The sequence below is a fragment of the Pygocentrus nattereri genome, chromosome 4 (genome assembly GCF_015220715.1).
Source record: "Pygocentrus nattereri isolate fPygNat1 chromosome 4, fPygNat1.pri, whole genome shotgun sequence".
In the NCBI taxonomy this organism is placed as follows: domain Eukaryota; kingdom Metazoa; phylum Chordata; class Actinopteri; order Characiformes; family Serrasalmidae; genus Pygocentrus; species Pygocentrus nattereri.
Window position 1 is genome coordinate 48,632,254 of NC_051214.1, and position 21,542 is coordinate 48,653,795.

At 40.8% G+C, this 21,542-nt stretch overlaps 1 protein-coding gene across 1 annotated transcript in view; it reads left to right on the forward strand.

The window, feature by feature from the left end:
- The window catches only part of lrfn2b (leucine rich repeat and fibronectin type III domain containing 2b), a 246,055-nt gene that overhangs the window by 151,717 nt on the left and 72,796 nt on the right, over window positions 1-21,542 (forward strand). Inside the window, exon 4 of the mRNA XM_017724849.2 lies at window positions 5,722-5,824. The gene's annotated coding sequence lies outside the window, so the exon portion shown is untranslated. The remainder of the gene's footprint in view (window positions 1-5,721; window positions 5,825-21,542) is intronic.

Genomic DNA, 21,542 nt, shown 5'->3' on the forward strand with positions numbered 1-21,542 from the left:
AACTGTTCCAGGACCTGTTTTATCTCATCATTTCTTCATTACATTAAATCAGGTGATGGAATTGTGATGCCTGGAGTGCAGTGAGAAGTCAGGAACCAATTCTGTGTTCTGCAATTTGTACTTCTAACCTACTTATTCATAGCTTTGCTGACAACTGCACATTCTTATTGCATGTTATTCATATTTATTCTTAAAGTATACAGTGATTTTACTAGCAGAAACACACAAAATAGTTTTAAACAGTTTTCCTGACTTCCTCAGACAGTTACACACTACTGTAGATGAAAAGCCACAAGTTCTAGCAGGCCGCTTTTAAGCAAACTGTCTTATTTGCAACTTTTAGCCTTCATTTTAACCCTGTCTCTGTATTTATCAACTGGGTTTCAGTAGGCAGTTTGTTTACAGTTTGGTTTTTGAAGATGTAAGAGTTTTAGGATTACGATGTGTCGTTTTTGAGCATGATGGACACCTGTGAAGACAAGATTGAACTGCGTGGCTAAATAAACAAACACACAAATAAATAAATAAACAAATACTGCTCTGGAGTTATTCTTAGCACAAAGTTGTCAGCTATCATTCATCCTCCACAGTAATTAGCTTTGCAGGTGGTTGGCTGCTGAATTTTTTTTTTTAGAGATATTTTATATCTTCTTCACTCCCTCCATCTTCTCCTCTCCCTCCGTCTTGTCCCTTGAGGTGCTGGAAACACAGGCCAAATCTCCAAAGTGTGAAAGTGAAGTGTTCTGGCACGGGGCAAAGTGAGAAATATGAAAGCAGATGCGATCACGCCGTGCCAGGCGATGGATTGGATTTCTTATCAGCGTTTTGAAATTGAGCCTTACGCTTTGTTTATCTTCTGCCGCTGAGCCTGGACTGATGATCCGTCAGGCTGCAGAACATTATGGAGCTAATGGCAGGGAGACGTCCCCTCTAAACATAATCCGTAAAGGATGCCTGTCATTAGCTCATGTCATTAGTCTCAAACCAAGTGAAGATAATGTGCTCTGTACTTAACCAAATACAAATAACAGTGAAGGCCTCAGCAGAAAAAAGACTCGTCACATTTCCTGAAATGTGGTTCATCCTCCAGGGAGGGAACAGCCTGTTCTTCCAAACTCTTTAGGAAAAATCTAAAAATGCTTCTGTGTTGTGACAAAACAACTGGGGGGTGTTCGCACTTTGAATCAGCTCTGTAAATATCGCCACCCTTGAAAAACAAAGTGGCGAGCTCAGCTAGCTGAGCCTGGCACTAATGTAAAATAAATAAATAAATAAATAAATAAATAAATAAATAAAATGAATGGAATACGTTTAGTCTAAGTAAATAAAAATACAAGATTAAAAAATGTCAGCAATGTGTAGCAAACTTCAGGAGCTTATTTTAGTGCTTAGATTTAACGGCGTTCTTCTTGCTCCCCTTTCAAATATCTTGTTGCCATGCAGGCAGTGTTTAAATGTAGTTTTAAGATTTGGCGATCACAAAATACTACCATGTTCTGCAAATCCCCAACTGCAATTTTCAAAGAAATGTCCACCTCATTAGTTGTCCTCACTGTGTGAGGTATAAAATATACTTGCACCCTCTTCCAGGCAGGTTCACTGCAGCTCCAGTTGTTTTAAACCTCTGAATTATTGCCTTAACATGTTTGGTCGTTTTTAGTTGAGTAGATTTTTTTATAGAAATTTTATAGGAGTTTATGAAGGCCAGCATGCATTTGTCTCTCTTCATTTATGAACTCTGCAGGGTTCATTTTCAGATTCAGATTCAGATTCAGATTCTTTTATTGATCCCAGGGGGAAATTGCAGATTTTGCTATTCAATTCAGTTCAGTTTCAAGTTCAGTTCAGTTGCATGCTGAAACACCCTAATTTTCCCCTTTAGGGATTAATAAAATGTTAGCCTCATTTGTTGTTGCCCATTTTAGAGTGACAGCAGTGAAGACCAGCCATGCAGGTCATGTAAAGGGTCAGACCGGATATTATTAGCTTTTCTTTCCTTTCCTTCAACATGATTTAGGTTATCCCAGGAATAAAATCTACTGAAGCCCAAACAGTGAGTCTGGAAGTTCATAGAAAGCACGCATTATCTCCCTTTCAGCTCAGATGAATGTAGGATTGGAAGTGTAGACCCAGCGGACTTTCTCGGGAATGTGCGTACACAGGAAGACTGGAGTTTTAAATAAGAACAAATTTAGCCTTGGTGTCGCATCATATTTATACCCCGGGGAAACAGGAGGTGCTGAACGATCAGATAGACTTTGGAAAGCAAAATAAAAAGTAGGAACATGCATCAGTTATTTAGACTAGATATTTGTTATGACACATTTTTTGTTATCACTTTCTTCAAAAGTTTTTTTGATGTTGGGTTAAATGAAATGTTAGATTTATATATCTAGTGTATGTATACCATTTACTAAAACTTCCCTGAAGAACCACCTTTCAAGTGTAGTAAATGAATTATGCATCAGTTTTGTAGACACTGAGCACTTAGTTTGATCTTAAAGCCCCCTCGACTGTTTGTATGCAGAGGATTACATTGTTTTTTTCACGTTTCCTGCGTGTCGCGATAGCAAAAACGCCCTTATCAAGCCATTACTCAAAAAGTCAAAAGCAGTGTTTTCTCACCGGCATCTCACAATCTGGTAAACAACACATGCTATTGATATTTATAATCGGGCTCTTATCAACAGTGCTTTATTAGCGAAGCCTTCGAGAAGAAGCAGCAGAACGGGCTTTGAATGCGAATGGCTCACGGCTTTTACCACCTGGATGTACCTAAATCTCATTTGAGTCCCGTAATCCCTATAATCAAATTCATTATAAAACAATAAACCCCTTGTTCGGAGCATTAATCAGACCAAATCCCTTCGTTTCATCACTCGCAGCATGCTGCTGAATTTGAAAGGTCTTTAAGGTCGCTCTGTAATTTCATTGTTCTTGATACAGTAGTGAGTTCAGTGTGTCTGGTGGCAATAATTGTCTCGGAATCGATAGCTTTAATTTAATCCGAGGTCGGGATGGCGACCCTGAATGTTCTCTGGCTCCGTGGTGGGGGAGCCGTTTTTCTGGAGGTTTAATTTCATCACAACGGCTCCTTAGACAGAGAGCTTTTAGGAAGATTGCTCTACGCCCTGTGGAGTGATGGACAGAGAAACATCAGCAGAGAACCAGAGGGAACCTAAATCATAGCTGTGACCAGGCAGAGCATTAAAGCAACAGCTCAACCAAAAAAAAACACTTGTACATTGTTCTCCTCAGCTGCAATCTTATGCCATGAGAGAAGTACTGTTGGTTCCCTGAATCTGAAGAAGATTCAGTGGATGGTTCTTCAAGGAAACGTTTCTGTAAATGAGATGAATACTGTAAAGCTTGGGTAAAGAACCCTTCAATTGATATAGAACCTTATGTGAAAGTAAGTTAAGGAGCCATATACACAACCAGCAAAGTGCCAACTGCATGTTTAGCAAAGCACCAACTGCATGTCTAAATCACTCGCCTCAAACTGTGTGGACTTGTTCTGTATTTCTAATATACTTGATTATGTGGTTTCTGACACTGTGAGACTCACTGTTATCTATAAACATGGACCAAAGTTACTGAACATACAGAAACAGTAGCAGCAGCTGTCAAGCCTTAATTTAATCCATACTTTTGTCCATTTTCCAGACGTTTCTTCCAGAGTGTCTGATGATTTAAGGCCTCCTCATACCATGAGCTTCACATAGTGTAGCATGAAATATAGCAGATAGATCATTTTACAGTCTGCGTTTCCCAAAGTGCAAAAGTTGGTATATTTATTCATTTTTTTGTATGTTTGATAAGTTATCGAACTTTTATTTTTAAAAATGGCTTAATCTTAATTTTTGTCTCCATTTTTGGTTTTTTGGTTTTTCAGTTTTTGATTTGAAATTTAAAAATGCCCTTTGCACCTTTACATTATGTCCAAATTTCATGATGAATGGACCTAAAGAAACGGCTCAAAATTGCTTGGAGATAAAACTCTGGTTCCCTTGACAAACATTAAAAGTAGTCATTTTGGAGATTGCCAACATATTTTGTTCTCTCATTGGCTGAGGTGGAGTGTAAGTCATTTTCTGGTGGTCCAAGTCAAACATCCTCACTGGCCAGCTTTGGCCCGTGAAGTGAATTTTGAACAACGCTGGTATAGATTTAAAGGCCCCAGACTGTGGAAAGCTGAATTCTCTTCCCTGGAAATACAGCAGTCATATGTAAACCTTGCTAAAGTTTCAAAACATACCATTCACACATCAGACCTTACAGTCCATATATGGGAACTAAGCTATAGAAAGATATAGAAATATGTATAGGAAACATATTTATATATAAATTCGCCTACTCAGCCTATAGCAATGTAGCTCCGCCCACTCACACTGAAGTTATAAGGAGTATTTCAGCCCAAACTGCTTTTTGAATGAGGCACAGCCTGTCAGAACCGAGCTCATTTACATATTTCAGTCTTAAAGGCACAGTAACACAGGAAGCCTGTTCAAATGTAAGAGATAATGAAAAATGTGCGATATGGGATTAATATAATAAACCTTTCAAATTTATTCAGCGAATTCATCAGGTTTTCTATCAGCTAACTAACTATTAATTAAACTATTAATAAACTCACTGTTCTCAAGATAAAAGTGCAAAAAGGACTAGCCTGAAAGTCATTTACTAATTCACTGTGGAATTTGATAAGATGATCTTATTTATAGGAATCTAGAAAACTGGTTGTCTTGAAAAATAATTTTTGAGTTATGTTAGTTAGTCTTTAGATGGCCTGTCTTTCTTGGGGTAAGTGTCAATCATGTCACTGACTATCGATTTCTGTAGTCTGGTTCTGGGTTTAATTGAACGCACTGATAGAAAGTGCTAAGTGATGCTCAGAGAAGTTGGCCAGAGCTGGAACTCGCCATGTGGCAAACCATGTTGGCACGGAAAGTCAGTGGAAGTCTCTAGACTTTTAATAAATGAATGGTTTTTACTTTTTGGGCACCGGGCGTCTCATCTGCTGCGTGGAAGCTCTTAGCCATGCTGTTAGCACCCTGTTAATTGGTGGGATATATGCTTATATTACTGGTTAGCTACATGAGCATCGTAGCTTCAGTGCTAAAAGTGAAGAAACGTAGTCAGCCAGACACGTTTGGGGTCTGAAGCATGTTTTGGGTAAGGGGAGAATGGTGATCTCATTTCAGCTGATAGGACTGTCAGATATGTCTGGGTTCATCTCAACACGTCACAGCTCACTGAAATCCTCCAAAAAAGAGCTGCAACCACAAACATATCAAAAGGCAGAGGAGCCAATAGATAAAATGTCATTTCGTCACCTGTTTACGTGTCAGTGTGCTGAAGATTTACTCAATTGAAGCGGCTGTTGAGATGAAAAACAGGCCTTTTTTTGGCTTTTTACAGTCAGAGACAGTAGTGTGTCATTTTTGTTGTGTTGTTTACCTACCTGGTGACAGAATATTACCACAGTGTTGCATAAATTTGTCCTAATCCTCCCTCCCCACACACTATTTGATTCTGTTTGATGGTTTGGGTTAAGATCATTCCTGTCAGCTCCATAACCTCAGATTTTAGTGCAATAAATCAGGATAACACTGGCTGACAGCATCTGGAGCTCTGTGTGAAGATGTTATGCAGTCATATTGAGGCAGCTGCTGGATGATGGTGGGATAATATGACTTTTCTCTGCTTTCATTTATCAAGGCTGATCATCAGCCCTGGCCTGAAGGAGGGAGGAGCAGGGGATTTGCTTGACAGGCCTCAAAACACGTGAGGGAACCTATGGCACAGCAGCAGCACAGTACAGGTAAACCTCCACAACACTGTTCAAAGTGAATGATGATGATAAAAAAAAATGTGTTTACATACTACGTTAAGCTATTTTAGTTTAATTGTTTTAGCAAAAATAGGTGAGGTCGATACGCCTTTCCATGGTATCAGTCTATTATAACACTCATAAATCATCATTGGCCCACATTTCCCACTTCTTAAATAATAATACAAACCTGATTTCAAAGAGCAAGAGATTGGTATGGAGACGGCCGGCAGGCCAGTCAAACACTTTCTGATTAGTCAGCTATGCTGTTGTGACATATGCAGGATGCGGCTTGTTAAAGTATGTATGGGCGTGCCTGAAAAAGACAAAGTCTAGAAGACAACACATGTTCCAAAATGTATGTTTTTCGGCATTATTGGTGCCTTTACAGATATGCAGATTACCTGTGCAGTATACTTTAATATGCCACTTACCATTACAGACACAGGATTTTGACATTTATGCCGGTAACAGTGTGAATCCTTTTATTATTTCCATAATTTAAAAGATTGACTCATTAAACCGCAATATATATTTCCACTATGCATCAACCCATTTCAGATGAGCTCCAGTCCAGAGGAGTTGTTTCTGATGTTATTGACATACAGCTTCCACCGTACCTGGTGTAGTCTTCACTTGCATTTGTGGATGCAGCGATGAACTGTGTTTATTGACAAGCCCATGTGGTGATTATCATGACAGAAACATGCAGGTTTTCCGTGCAGTGCTGTTTGAAAGACCGAAGGTCACAGTGGTTTTGGCCTTGCTCTTTATGCACAGACACTTCACCAGATTCTCTGAATCTTTTGATGTCTTTACGCACTGTAGAAGGTGAAACATCTAAAATCCTCAGTCCTCGCTTATTGAAAATAATGGGCTCCGTTCCCCAAAATCAGTATTCTTAAATACTTTCTTGAGAAAGCTCCTAAGAAAAAGTCTACATCAGGTTCATGACGTGTTCTTAAAGCACAGAACTGCTCACACCTCTGTGCTCTTGAGTGTGTGTAGATTCTGTTCTTACCTACGAACAAATCCCAGATAAGAAAACACAGGTGAATCAGAATCTTCATGAAAACTGCATAAGTGGGTTTTAAGCAGAAATTTAGTCTGAACAACAATTGGTGAATGAGGCCCATTTTAATTAAACTGTTGGATTATTCGCTGACATTTTTGAGCAAAGCGGTGAGCCTTGACTTAACATGGTCTACGCCTGTCCTGGAAACTCTTTTATACCCTTCACCTGTTTAGGATGTTTTTTGAACAGTTTGTGATGTTCCTGCTCTTAAAATGTCCCAATTTTTAGAACGTGTTGCAGACATCAAGTTCAGAATAAGCAAATATTTGCAAAAAACACTGAAGTTGATAAGATAAAGCGTAAAATATCTTGCCTTCCTACCGGACTAATGTCTGTTTTTATTTGCACTTCGCATGCTGCCCCCACTTTTCTGAGGTTTGTAATGTTAAGTATATCGGATTGAGTTCTGCTCCTTACCTTGCCCTTGATGAGTTGATCTGGCTGGTGATGGAGGGAAAAGGTTAAATCTCTGCAGTCTTATGCAACATTTTTGGTCTTTCATGGCCTCCGTTTGACAGTGCAGCTCTAAAGCATTCCTCTGCAGTGTGCTGTGTGACAGCGAGGGGCTCACGGCTGGGTCTTTGGAGCATTTTCTCTTTTACAGTTCAGCACTTCCAGCAGCGCAGCGTGGTGGTGGTTTGTTATTTCTAAAAGACTGTCCTGGGGCATGCTTGAGGATGTGGTGCAGGATCCAGCAGCTGCTTTAAAGCCCCCCTCTAACCACCCCTTTCCCAAGCCTGCCCCCCCGCGGGTCTGCGCTCATTCAGAGTCTGAGGGCCGCTTCTCCTCAGCTCCTGCAGGATTGTGGGGGGATTTTCTGTGACCCTGACCATAGCAAATCAGATCTATGGGCCCCTGCTGCTCCCAGGCCAAGGGGATTGGGGTTGGTGTGTAAGGAGGCCAGCCGTTAAACGGAAGAAACTGTTCTTGATCACATGAGATTTAGGGGTCAGAAAACAGCTGGACATTGAGAACAGCTGCCCACGGGTTTCGGAGTCGGTATTAATGGTCTAAAATAATATTTAACCACTGTGGGCAGCAAATCCTTTCAGGAAGCAGCCCACCCTTAAATAAGGGTCCATGTTGTGCTTTTTTCTTGTATTTCATTTCCGTCTACTTATGGTGTTTGTGTGGGTTTATGTACAAAATGTGTGTTTTTTATATCTTAGAATTAACCTGGTTTTGTTATTGTGCCTTTAAAATCCAAATGTGAAATACTTCGCATAACCCGAGTATGAAAGATTGGGGCTAAACTACATTAGGCTGAATGAGATATATATAACTGTGATCTGACACCACAAAAACAATCCATTCAAAATGGGATATTTTGATTATGAAAGTTTTAAAATATAATTAAAGTCTTTCTTAATGCTTCAGTGTGATGTGTTCTATTCTAGAGAGTCAGGATTGTTCATAGTGGTGTTGATAGGAACCAGACATCCACCTCTAAAAGCTCCCTCACAGATGCTGCCTGATGTCTAAGACATTGTTTATGAAAATTTTGAGAAGATTTTGTCTTAAAATGTGCGTTTTGAAATCTGTTCATAGTGCAGGGATACATGTTGGGCATTTAAAGGCAAATTTCTTTCTATAAAATAAAAACGATTTTCCCATCATTAAAATTCCATATAAAACTCAGGAGATGTGTAGGTTCACTGGTGGTTTTGGATAATAAATTAAAGTCTATATTCGTGTTGTAGTCATGGCGACTCCTGGTTCCTATCACCACCACCGTAGAGAAAGACAGTTCACATCTCAAGGCTGAAAATCCTTTGCTCGTGGAAATGTTTGCAGTTTAGTCGCAGCAAGTGTGAAGTCATTAGGCTGGTACAGTTTATGTTCTGCAGTGACCTAATCACCACCACACATCATGAAACTAACACAGGAGACTCTAATTAGGCTGAATTTCACCTGTCAGGCTTCAGCCTGTTAACAAAGCTAGAATCAGCACCTGCTCTGGATCTCTCGGCAGCGACAACAGTCAGAAGAAGAAGCAGTCATTAAAGAAAAGCACCGCAGATCAGGCGTATGGAGAAAAGCATTTCCACAGAGAAGCACTGATAGAATGGAAGAGATAGTGAAATAAAAACCTCCGCAGTGAAATCTGGGGGAAGAGGAAGCGTTTCAGACATAAGTCTGTAATTTTCTGCAAGTTAATCAAATATTTACAAAGACGTGACAGGTTTAGTATTTCCTGCCGGCTGCGGCGCATTCATCCAGATACATTCGCTCCACTTCACTCCGCAGGGAAATTAGTGCAGATCCTGGCGTCGCTGTGGAAGTCACTGCAGCTGGACTCGTCGAAACTACTGCTCGAAAAAGTTTGCATAATGACTTCAAACAATGCGTAAAAAGAAGACTTGATGAATAAGAAAAGCTTTTGACAATCACACTGCACACTTGTTCTGACTGTTCGTGACAGGTCTCTCAAACTGCTTCAGTCCAGGACTTTAATTTGACGTTTGTTACTGACCTCAGCAGATATAACAGTCAGGCTGAACTCTATGCAGCCTCTGAGTCTGATCAGGAAAACCAGCTCTGCACTTCGTCTGCTAGGACAGATGACAAGCTGAAAAGAATGGTCAGAAGGAGAGGGCACATGCAGTTGGAGAGATGAAATCTCATATTTCTACTGTAAACAGCACTGCAGGAAAAATAGAGTGTCCAGAGTCAAGTACTACACACTGCATGCTCATTCTGGACTGATAGTTTGGCATAGTATTTAGAGTAGAGGCAAAGAGAACACGTTATAATAAACAGCAACAATATTATCTAATAGTTTCCTATTGACTGTGTGTGTGTGTGTGTGTGTGTGTGTGTGTGTGTGAGTTTCCTATTGACTGTCAATAATTATGTAACTATGCATTAATAAATGGTGTTGTTTGAATTATTAGCCATTTACTAAGTGATATTCATTTACTATTTTGTTTTGTCAAAACCTAATGATTAATTATAGTTCATCAATAATTACTCACTTAATTAATATTTATAAACCTAAAAATAAACCATTTATTTAGTTGTGTGAAAACAATCTGTAAACAGTATGAATTTATATTTTGTAATTAATCTGTTTTAAATGATTTGGATGTTATTTATTCCCTTGGTACTTTGTAATTAAGTATCTTTCTAGTTGAGTACTGTTGAGTAATTAGTACTGATTAGTACTCAGTCATTGTTAAGTGGTTAATATACACCAACTAACCACTTCAGTAAGTCCACTTCCTTTTATCTCCACTCACTGCTCCACTGGCAGACTGAAGTCCGTCTGCTTCTCTGCATACTTTGTTACCCTATGGTCAGGTCCAATGGGTGGTGGGTCATTCTCAGCACTGCAGTGACAATGACACGGCAGTGACATGCTAGTGGGTGTTGCACTGGTGTGAGTGGATCAGACACAGCAGTGCTGTTAGAGTTTTTAAACACTGTCCACTCACTGTCCACTCCATTAGACACTCCAACTTGTCGGTCCACCTTGTAGATGTAAAGTCAGAGACGACAGCTCATCTGCTGCACAGCTTGCGTTGGTCATCCTTTAGTCCTTCATCAGTGGTCACAGGACGCTGCCCAGAGGACGCTGTTGGTTGGATATTTTTGGTTCTCAGTCCAGTGGCGACACGTGTTTAAAAACGCCAGCAGCACTGCTGCGTCTGATCGACTCGCACCAGCTCTACACACACTAACACACCACCACCACATGTGTTACTGCAGTGCTGAGAATGTGGGGGTCTGTGGGGGTCCTGAAGATTGAAGAACAGGGTAACAAAGTATCAGAGAAACAGATGGACTACAGTCTGTAGCTGTAGAACTACAAAGTGCTCATATATGGTTGTAACGTTGCGAGGACAAGCAAGATTTATTATGGGCAAATCCAGAATCAGGGTCAAGACAGTCCAGGGTCAGGTAGCCAACACGAAGAGCAGGAGGGACAGACATGACAAGGAACACAGAAGTCCAAACACTTAACGAAAACTCTTCAAATAATACAAATACTACACACACAAGCCTGACATCAAACAGCACATACAAACAAAGACCAGCAAGAAACTCAGGAAAACACAGGGCTTAAATACAAACAGGGATAACGAGGGATAACGGGACACAGGTGGAAAACAGCTGGGAACCATCAGGGGCGGAGTCAGAATACAAGGGGGCCGGACTAGGAAGGAACCCAAACAAAGAAGCACATGGACACGTAAACAGATGCACATGGAAGACTGAAACACAAGGGGAGCACATGGACAGGACTGGGAGGGGCCAATCGTGACAATGGTCAGTGGAGTTGTAGGTGTACTTAATGAAGTGAGTGGTCAGTGTAAACTTAAAAATATTAATTTTTTGCATGTGACCGAGTAAATGGTTAATCATCAGAATTGTAGCCCTTAATAACGCATAAGTATTCATTATATAATGATTAACGGTAATTAATAAACTATTAAGTAAATAATGAAGTTTCTATTTAAAAGAGATTAGCATTTGAAAGCATCACTGACATGCAATTTCAGATGCATTAAAATTAGAGCAGGAGTCATCAGTGTTATCCGCAGAGGGCCAGTTTTCATTCCATCCAAGCAGAAGCACCTCATATAACTAATCAGCTGTTTGTAGGCTGAGACCAGCTGATTAAACAAGTGGCTTCAGCTGCGCATCTGCTTGATTGGAAGGAAAACTTGCAGCCACACTGGCCCTTCCGGGATAGGATTGATGACCCCTGAATTAGAGGGTAATTGCACTGGGATGTGTTATGTTTTTGTTTATTTTTTTTCAGTGTTTACATACAACGTTCAATCATGTATGTACAAAAAGTGAAAAGTGTTCTATGACATGGACAGTTTGAATCCAATCCATATATTTTAATGCATTAAGACACAGTGGTAGTGATAGGAATCAGATGAGTTTAACGTCTCGGAGCGTTACTGCATGAATGCTTATGAAAATTCGGTAACACTTTATTTGAAGGCTACCTACATAAGGGCTTTATGACACATTCGTAAGCACTGAATAATGTGTTTATGAAGCACTACTTGAACATTTATTAAATGCTTATGTCGGTTCTCGCAACCTGACATAAGATGTTTTATGAAATAAATGACATTGTACTGACATAATAAGAATAAACTTTGAACATATTTACAGCACTAAACACATTAAAAACCTATACATAATTGCATCAATCATCTTATCCATGCCATGGAGGGAAGAGGGGGTGGTTTCCAGGCATATTTAACCTGATATCAGTACAATGTCATTTTAAGAATGCTGACATATATAGTTTTGCATAGTGTTTTAAATGTGTTTAGTGCTGTAAATATGTTCAACGTTTATTCTTATTATGTCAGTACAATGTCATTTATTTCATAAAACATCTTATGTCAGGTTGCGAGAACCGACATAAGCACTTAATAAATGTTCAAGTAGTGCTTCATAAACACATTATTCAGTGCTTATGAATGCGTCATGAAGTCCTTATGTAGGTAGCCTTCAAATAAAGTGTTACCGAAAATTCTCTTATATATGAGATACTTTTATGAAGCTTTTGGCCTAAAACTTGTTTTCTTTTTAAATGTGAGGCAAGACGGTCCTCATAGAAATAGTAATAAGCACCAGTGATGTTATACTAACCATATGTCACAATGCTGATGTAGCTAGCAAGTAAGAAATGCGAATCTGCAAGGCTAATGTAGCTAATAATGGAAGCGATGGAAGCTTAAACTCGGCCATTTGGCATGCCTTAATCACCACCCTCTCGCCTCAGAGCGTGTGGAGTTGTTCAGTAATCTCTAATAGACGTGATTGTGCTTTCTGATGCTGCATGACTCACATGGCATGAACTGAAGTACATTAGCGCTGCTAACACCAGCCATTTCTCTACTGTTATCACTGGCATTTCAGCTACGGAGCCCCTCATGGATCATTTTACAATCCACTCTCGGATAAATAGGCCCTGCCCTACCATTTCCGGCTCTTTAGGGAGAGGGTGCGTGATGGAGCGAGGGGGGCGGGGGGGCAGAGGAAGTGGGTAAAAGGCACCAAATCTGATCCCCCATAAAATGTCATCAGCAGGATGTGGAACTGATGCACTGCACATTCCCATTAAATCTCCACGTCGCTCTCTTGAAAAGAAATTGTTGATCGATTGTGTTTTAAAGGAGGAGCATTTAGTGTAATGCAGAACAAATCACATACACAGACAGGAATGGATTAGCGCGTAACCCTCCCAGTGCTGGAACAGAGTGCATCTCTTCAGGACAGCTCTGAGAAAGATCAAACGATCCATCCCCTCTCTTCTCAAATGTAGTCAATCAGACAAGACGTGTTTGCTGTCTACAGTTTGCTTACCTACTAGTTTTATCAGTGGAGCTGTGAGGCTAATGTGGCTAACGGTGTAGAATCATTTGTTAAATTAATGATTTCTGCCATTTTCTATATGAGAGTAACTCATGGAAGTCTTTTTAACCTGACACCAGGTGTTTGAGATGTTTTACTCAACATTTTGAGGATTAAATGCTGTGAACAATATATTGTAATGATCTATTTGCAGTCATTTTTGGTATTATCCACCTCAAGACATGACCACTTTTCATTTTTAGGCATTCTAGATATTGATTTTATAACAACCATACACTTGGTGTTCTACAGCTTTCTCAGTCATTTCAGAATCCTCAAATATCCAACATTTTTGTTTACAATCTCATACTAATTACATTAATAGGTGCCCTCTGCCACACACTACATATCGATCTATCGATCTATCTATCTATCTATCTATATATATATATATATATATATATATATATATATATATACACACACACACACACACACACACATAAAGGACTTTCTATGTAACGAGAACATTTAACATGCTGCAGACAGGGTTGTGCCTTGTCTCCACTCCTGTTCGTGATATTCATGGACAAGGTGTCATGGCATAGCTGAGGTCAGGAGGGCATTATGTGTGGAGGCCGGAAGGTGGCATCTCTGCTATTTGCAGACAGTGTTATTCTTTTGGCTGGATCGCATGGAGGCCTACAGAGGTCACTGGAGCGGTCTGCAGCCGAGTGTGAAGCGGTTGGTTTGCGGGTCAGCACCTCCAAGTCTGAGTCCATGGTCTTAGCCCAGAAAAGGATGGCATGCCCACTCCAGGTAAAGGGAAAGGACCTGCCCCTGGTGGATGAGTTTAAATATCTCGGGGTCTTGTTCACGAATGATGGAAAGAGGGATGGTGAGATCGGCCGCAGGCTGGGAGACAGGCGGCAGCAGTAATGCGGTCACTGTACCGGACTGTAGTGGTGAAGAGGGAGCTGAGCCATAAGGCAAAGCTCTCTGTTTACCAGTTGGTCTACATTCTGACCCTCACCTATGGTCATGAGTTGTGGGTAATGTGGGGAATGAGATTGGACTAAACAGTTAATGATGACGATAATTGATGGTGAGTTTAAGTTGGGAAGTTGATGTTCATCTGGAGCAAACCTGCAGGGAACTACGAAGCGTAATGTTGAATATGAACCTTTTTATTTCAAAATGTTAAGGGCTAATGTCAAGATTAGTGCTTGATTTAGCAAAGTAATTGAACAGTTAAAGCACAGTTATATTTCTGAGCAGTAATGGGGGAAGTCAATAAGAGATGTTTAATTCAGCAGCTAAATTAAATATGAAAGCACTTACCTGTGAATAGATTTCAGAAAAAGGTAGCCATGTCTTCCTTTAGGGAGGAAAACAGTAGCGCCTCTTTTCTGTGAGATTTTAATGTGAATTAGACGAAAGACGAACATCGATCATTTGGAGAGGAAATGGACTTAATTGCATTCGTAAGCGCTCATTTGATTTCCTGATATGTTCTTTAACAAGAAACTGTCAAACAATGAAAAGAAGTTTCGAGAAGCTGAAGTCAGATTCCCTTTCTCCAGCTTCTGGACTTCAGCTTCTTGACTCCAGTAAAAATCACATTGAGAGACATTTTAGTAGAAAGTATTCCATATTTTTGTGGAAAAGTTTCCTGCTGGAGACACGAGAAGAGCAGCTATAGCTAAACTGAAGCTTAAAGCAAAGTAAGTCTGCATTTTCGTTGACTGACGTAATGAACTATCACAGTTATAGCATACCGAATTCATTTTCTCCATTTATCTACATCAATTTTAACACAGAATTCAATAGTGATTTCAAACTGGTGGTGGTCAAAACCTTTGCTGCGGTGCAAAGTCTCTCAGCCCATGGCACAGTCTAATCTCCAATCTCTGCAAAAACGCCCAGTCTGTGGAATAGTCTAATTTTGCTGCTGCAATGTAAAGCCACTCAGCCAGCGGCCTAGCCAGAGTCAAATCTGCTTTACACAGCGCAAAGTTTCTCAGTTGACAGTGGAGTAACACCCCAGCCTGTGGGGAAAAATCAAAGATAATCACAATTGTACCACAAACAATACAAAAACAACCCACAAAGACCCAATTAAAACTTTAAATAGATGGCGATTATGTATGTATGATATCAAATGAAAGACTGTGCTCATAATCAGAAATTGCACACTATCCCTACATCCTGCTGTAGCCTCGAGAAATATTTCTCAGATGAATGTAGGCATTTGATGGCTTCTGCTTCTCTTCTTCACTGATGGTGACAGTCCTATAATTTCCTTAGGGTAAAACTTCTTTTCCAACTCATTTTTCCATCCTGTGACTCACAGGAATTCCTTATTCATTAACTTACATAACACGTCTGAACTTTGCTGGGCTAAAACTTTCTGTTTGCCGAAGAACAGAACAAAGTACTCAACGCAGTTATAGAGAGAAGAGCTGGTTGAATTAATTGTTTTGGCAAGGTTAATTGGTAAGACTTCTCGGCGTGGTGCACACACACACACACACACACACACACACAAACTGTAGTCTCTCTTGACAAATTATTTATTACAGGGGTGTAAGTGATGTGGGTAATTTGAGGCGTGAGGGGAAGATTATTCTGGCCCCTTGTGCGGGCACAGGCCGGATGATAATAGAGGACCTATTCGGGGAGTGTATTCACTGGACTGGTGTTCATTAAGCTGCTCTTCAGTATGCATGTGTGTGCATGCCTCTGATAGGCCGGCTCACTTTTCACCCAGAGCTGCCTTTGTTCTGCAGCTTCACATGTCAGACAGCTAGAGTGAGTCCTACACCAGCATTGCAGTGCTATTCATGCTTGTAAGGGTGGAAGTGGACATGGAACATGGCCTGACCTACTTTTCATGTGGGCCAAAGAACTTTCACCAGCCTGTCGTTGCACAAAATGTGTGCAAATGTCAGAGACCACTTTTTATTTTTACATCAGGGAAAACCACAAACTATTTACAACTAAATCTATTATAAGAAGTTTGAGCGTTGAGTGTGTCACTCTTTACCTTTATTACAGCCTCACTTCTTTTCAGGAAACTCACTTTCATTTTCTCAAAGAAATCTGCATACACACCCCCAAAGTTCAGTCTTAGCAGTTGGTTGATCATTTTCTGAAGTAATCAAACAACTGTGGATGTTTTCAGATCTGAAGCAGCTTGATTTTCTCGTCTGTTTCAAAGATTTAAGTGCTGTTTAACTGATGGGGGCAGTTTTGGTGTCTACCAGGTCTTCCTGGTGGTTTTTAGGAGTCTGCTTTCTCTGCAGCTTTTGCTCAGGTGTTGACCTACAGCTTTTTCACATTTTTCCTTTGACTTTCTCCTTCCTTACGCAAGTGTATCATCTTCTATCTAATCTACTCAAAGACTATACTTTGTTATCTAGCTCTAAGGGACCCCAGCACCTAAACCAATGTTTCTGCTAAGTCCAGACCTGTTGATGCCATTGTTCATAATGAGTCTGATAAGGAGCCTTTGACCCTACTGAATTAGTGGAGCCATTCAACCTAGCTAGTCTAAGGAGTCTAGGGAGACTTTGGCCCCACTTAGAGCAGACATCATATCTCCAAAATCATATCTCCAAAAAAAAACATTGACCCTACTGAGTTGGCATTGAAGTAGAGAAGCTTTTGAACCTACTATGTCTCAGGAAGCATCAACTCTACCAATTCCACTGAGCAACTGACCTAACCTACTCTGAAGAATCATTGACCCTACTAATTCTGGGGAGCCAGTGCCTCTACTGACCCTAAGGCTGATTCTAAAGGGGCAACAGCAAATCTACTGCCCACTGCTAAGTCTGAGGAGGTAATGACTCCACTGAGCCTATGGTGTTTCTGTTGACCCCACTGAGTCTGAGGAGCCCTTGACCCTACTGATTCTGATGAGCCAAAGGCTCTACTGAGCCTAGGGTGTTGCTGTTGACTCTACTGAGTCTAAAAAGCCATTGACCATAAGACCTAAGGCAGAGTCATACTGAGCGCTACTGAATTGGTAAAGCCAATGAGGTAGGGAAGCCATTGAACCTACTAAGTCTGGGGAGCCACCAACTACACCACTTCCAAGAAGCCTTTAATAACCCTACCAAGTCTGAAGAATCATTGACTCTACTGATTCTGGTGAGCCAGTGACACTATTGACCCTGATGTATAAACATTAATGCTGCTGATTCTGAGGGGTCAATCGCTGCACTGAGCCTGAGGAGTAACTATTGATGCTACTGGTTCTGAGAGGCCAATGGCTCTACTGAGCCTAGGATGTTGCTGTTGACCCTACTGTGTCTGAGAAACCCGGCCCTACTCATTCAGAATAGCTAATTGCTCTACTGAGTCTCAAGTGTTGCTGTGAACCCCACTGAGTCTAAGGAACCCTAGACCCTAATGATTCTGAGGAGCCAGTGGCTCTACAGAGCCTAGGGTGTTACAATGAACCCTACTGATACTGAGAATCTATTGATTGTACTGAGACTGAACTTTGGCTCTTGTCTTGTACTTATTTAGTTGCTTGCTCCTTTAGTCCATATTAAGTGGATCAGCCAAGGCGTGTTTGGTGTCTGAAGTTTGTTTCTTTAGTTTATCACTGGAGCTATGAGGCCACACAGTAATTTACACAGTAAATTAGGCATGTGTTTTCCACAGTACTAACTGATGTACATGAGCTTCCATTACTGAGCTACATAAGGCTCATTGCGCTAGTGCAGAACTACTATGACTGCATTTAGAGCAAGGGAGAGGTTGGATGAATTGATGTTTATTTTGTTGCAACAATGTACCACTGTGGCACTTACTGAACTGTATTTGGTACCTCATTCAACACATGAAGGACATTATATCTTTCAGTGTTAGGACCCATAGTAGTCCCAGAGCAGATCAATTTAGCAACATGTGTTCCACCAACTTCATCTGATTCATATTCATGTCCGTAACTTGCTGTTTATCTGAATGTGAAGCACTCCGGGCTGCCTGTTTTCTTTTCTATTCCTGTAGAGCGTGCCTGCTGTTTCTCAGGGAGTTTTCCTTAAAGCGTGCCGCAGTAGGGAACACGTCTTTAAGCTTTTGTTTGCACTCCAAATATGAATCAACACTGAGGTGTATCTCTGCAGCATCCTCCCTCTGCTGCGGGAGCAGGAAGCGAGTGAGTTTTGGAGATGCAAGCGCTAACAGGAGCCTTAGCAGAGTTGTTTTTTTCCTTGAACTTCTCCGTGAGTTTCATTCCGCTGTGTGCAAACTGAAAGGCCCTAATTTTGCTGTCCTTCTTTTCATGTGGAGTGGCTGGTTTTCATCCAGAAGGGATTTGTTATTTGATGCCCTGAGCAGTGTGTGGGGTTTTTTCATTTTTTCCTGCTTTCTCCCTGCAGTCCTCTGTTCTGTCTCGCTTTGCTGTAGCGTGGCTCCGGCTGGCTGTGAAGCAGCATGTTATAATCTCTGATTTTAGCAGCCTGACTTTAACTCTCTGTCCATTCGGTTAGAAAGAGAGAATGGGCAGGACAGGGTCATTTAGAACAGGGACAATAAGGAGGCTTCACCATCACTGACATTCATTCACACGCTGTGCTTTCTCTCTGCAGCTCTTATTAGATCTGTTCAATGGGTGTGTGAATCTCTAACCTAATGATTCAGTTCTATTGGGGTTCACCACATCATGAAATCTCTCATCACGATTCAATTGGATTATTTACAATTCTGAATCGTGAAGAACATGCGGAGTACATTCGTGTTGGAGGTGGCCAGTAGGATGATGTGTTATGTTTTCTGATATCACATCAGATTTCCTGTGAACATTTCCAGTGATGAGGACAGCCAGTACATCTAGAACACTGAGCAGCTGTATGGATCACCACTGCCTGAAAATTGCCATTTTCATTTTTGGATGTGAATGTTTAAGCACAGCAGCTGCGCTTATCATTGTGTGAAAGTTTCATCACGAATGGACCAATAGAAATGCTCCAGAATTGCTTGGAAGAAAATCTCTTTATCTTACACTGAAAGCTTGTCACACCACAGAAAAGTGTGCTATTAACCATGAAGCCAAATTTGAATGGTAAAAAAAAATCACCAATTATTTAAAATTAGGTTGCAAATTTGTGAAATATAAGCAGGATTCTCTGCTCTGAAACACTGGCTGTGTTCACTAAAGGTGCTGAAACCGCAGCCAATCGCAGGAAAGATGTAGCTTCTCTCAAGACTTAATCTTCTTATTTGCCAAAATGTAACTGCTACACCATTTAAGGTGGAACAGGAAAATGTGAACAATAAGCTGGTGAATATGAAGCCTATTTCAGCTTCATATTACAGTCCTTCTCAGTCGCTTTGGAGCATTTCTCAAAACAATTTGTTCAAACAGCACCACACAATGGTTGGCCACCTAAAGCCTGTGCCTCACTCCCAATCCTTTGTTCATTCCCCAAAGGTAAGTGTTTATATCAGTAAACATGTCCGAGTCATCAGAATTAAAAGTTCTTCAATCATGTTTACTCTGTAAGGATTTTCTCAGTGTTGCTCTTTTGATGACAGATTGAACATGCTTTATAAAGCATATGTCAAACAAACAAACATGACTTTGCACAAAGAATAAAATGTTCATAAATGTAAACCTAGGAAACAAGCAGCATCGTTTTCTACACCTCCTGACGTTCTTGTCTGTTGGGCCACATATTCTCATCCACATCATAACGGATATCTTCCCTTGCAATGCAGCGTGGAAAGAATCTTCTGGAATGTCTAATCCAGCCTCTGCAAGCTTCTGCTGTGATGTCCTCACATGCTGCATCCATGGCAGCCAGCAGAGCCATCTGAGTATGAGGCTGCTGATCATAACCCTTCCACCTCCATGCCGAGAAGAACTCCTAAATTGGGTTCAGGAACGGGGAATAGGGTGGGAGAAATAGCATCAGCATCCTGTTATGGGTTGCAAAGCATTGCCTGATGGTGTTTGAATGATGGAATCTCACATTGTCCCATATTACCACATAATTTGTTCAATTTGGAGCATTTTCACGATCATTTAGAGCCATCTCACCATCTGGGATGAGATCCCTGTAGAGTGTTTCTATGAATGTGATGAGATGCTGTGTGTTGTATGGCCCTAAAGTGGGAATATGAGTTAGCACACCCAGTTCTGATGTGGCTGCGCACATAGTGATGTTCCCTCCTCGTTGGCCAGGTACATCAACAGTGGCTCTGTGTCCAGTAATATTTCGACCATGCCTTCTGCCTTTTGTCAGGTTGAAGCCAGCCTCATCCACGTATATGAATCGATGAGGTTGCTCACTGGATTCCAGCTCCATTATACTCTACATTTCAGAAGATGACATAAAGCTTTAAACTGAACTGAATTCACTGAAGATCACATCAAATGTACATTTTAGTCAAATTTACTGTACTGTATCATTACACAATGAACTATTTACTGACATGGGTAGTTACTGTATGCAGGTAGATGATTTACCTGCACATACTGATAGTGAAGCTCCTTCACTTGGTCACCATTCCTTTCAAATGGTACACGGTACAACTGTTTCATTCCCATCTGGTTTTTTCTAAGCACTCTGTCAATAGTTGAGATGCTTACTGACTTTATGTTTTGTCATGGTTGTCTATAATGGCACTCTGGATCTCCCCAAGTCTAATAGCATTATTAGCTATGACTATTTCACAGATGGCATCCTCCTGCTGAGGTGTAAAAAGAGGACCTCTGCCACGCCTGTGAGGAAGCCCTGCAGACCTGTGTGGTACACAAGTAGTAAGGCAAAGCACAAGACTGAGCTGAGTATACTTTTAGAAAATATGTAAAGTTGTAATATGACGTGTGAGTGTGTACTGTAAACATATAGTATTACAGTATAGAGCTATTTGGATTACCCACCTGTTCTCTCTACGAAAAGTTTGTATTATTGAGGACACAGTTGATCTCCCAACATTTGGCTGCACCCTTCGGCCAGCTTCAGCCATTGTTAGGCCACGATTGACAGCATGGTCTATAAGTGTGGCCCTTATTTCATCTGCACCATGTCTGTGTCCAGGGCCTCTTCTACCTCTCCCTCTGTTATGCCTCCTTACTCCCCTTCCACGCACTCTTACTGCTCTTCTTACTTCTGGCTGTTGAGCATGGTCGTTTCTTTGTGGATCTTCCATTGTAATTCCATAGAAATTGTAGAACTGTGTTTTGCTTAGTCTATATCTGCTTGCCAAATGAAGGTTCATGAGATGCACCTTAGAGTAGTTTGAGAAAACTGCTTGATCATGAGTTGATCTAGAGCCTCAGACACTCCCCTT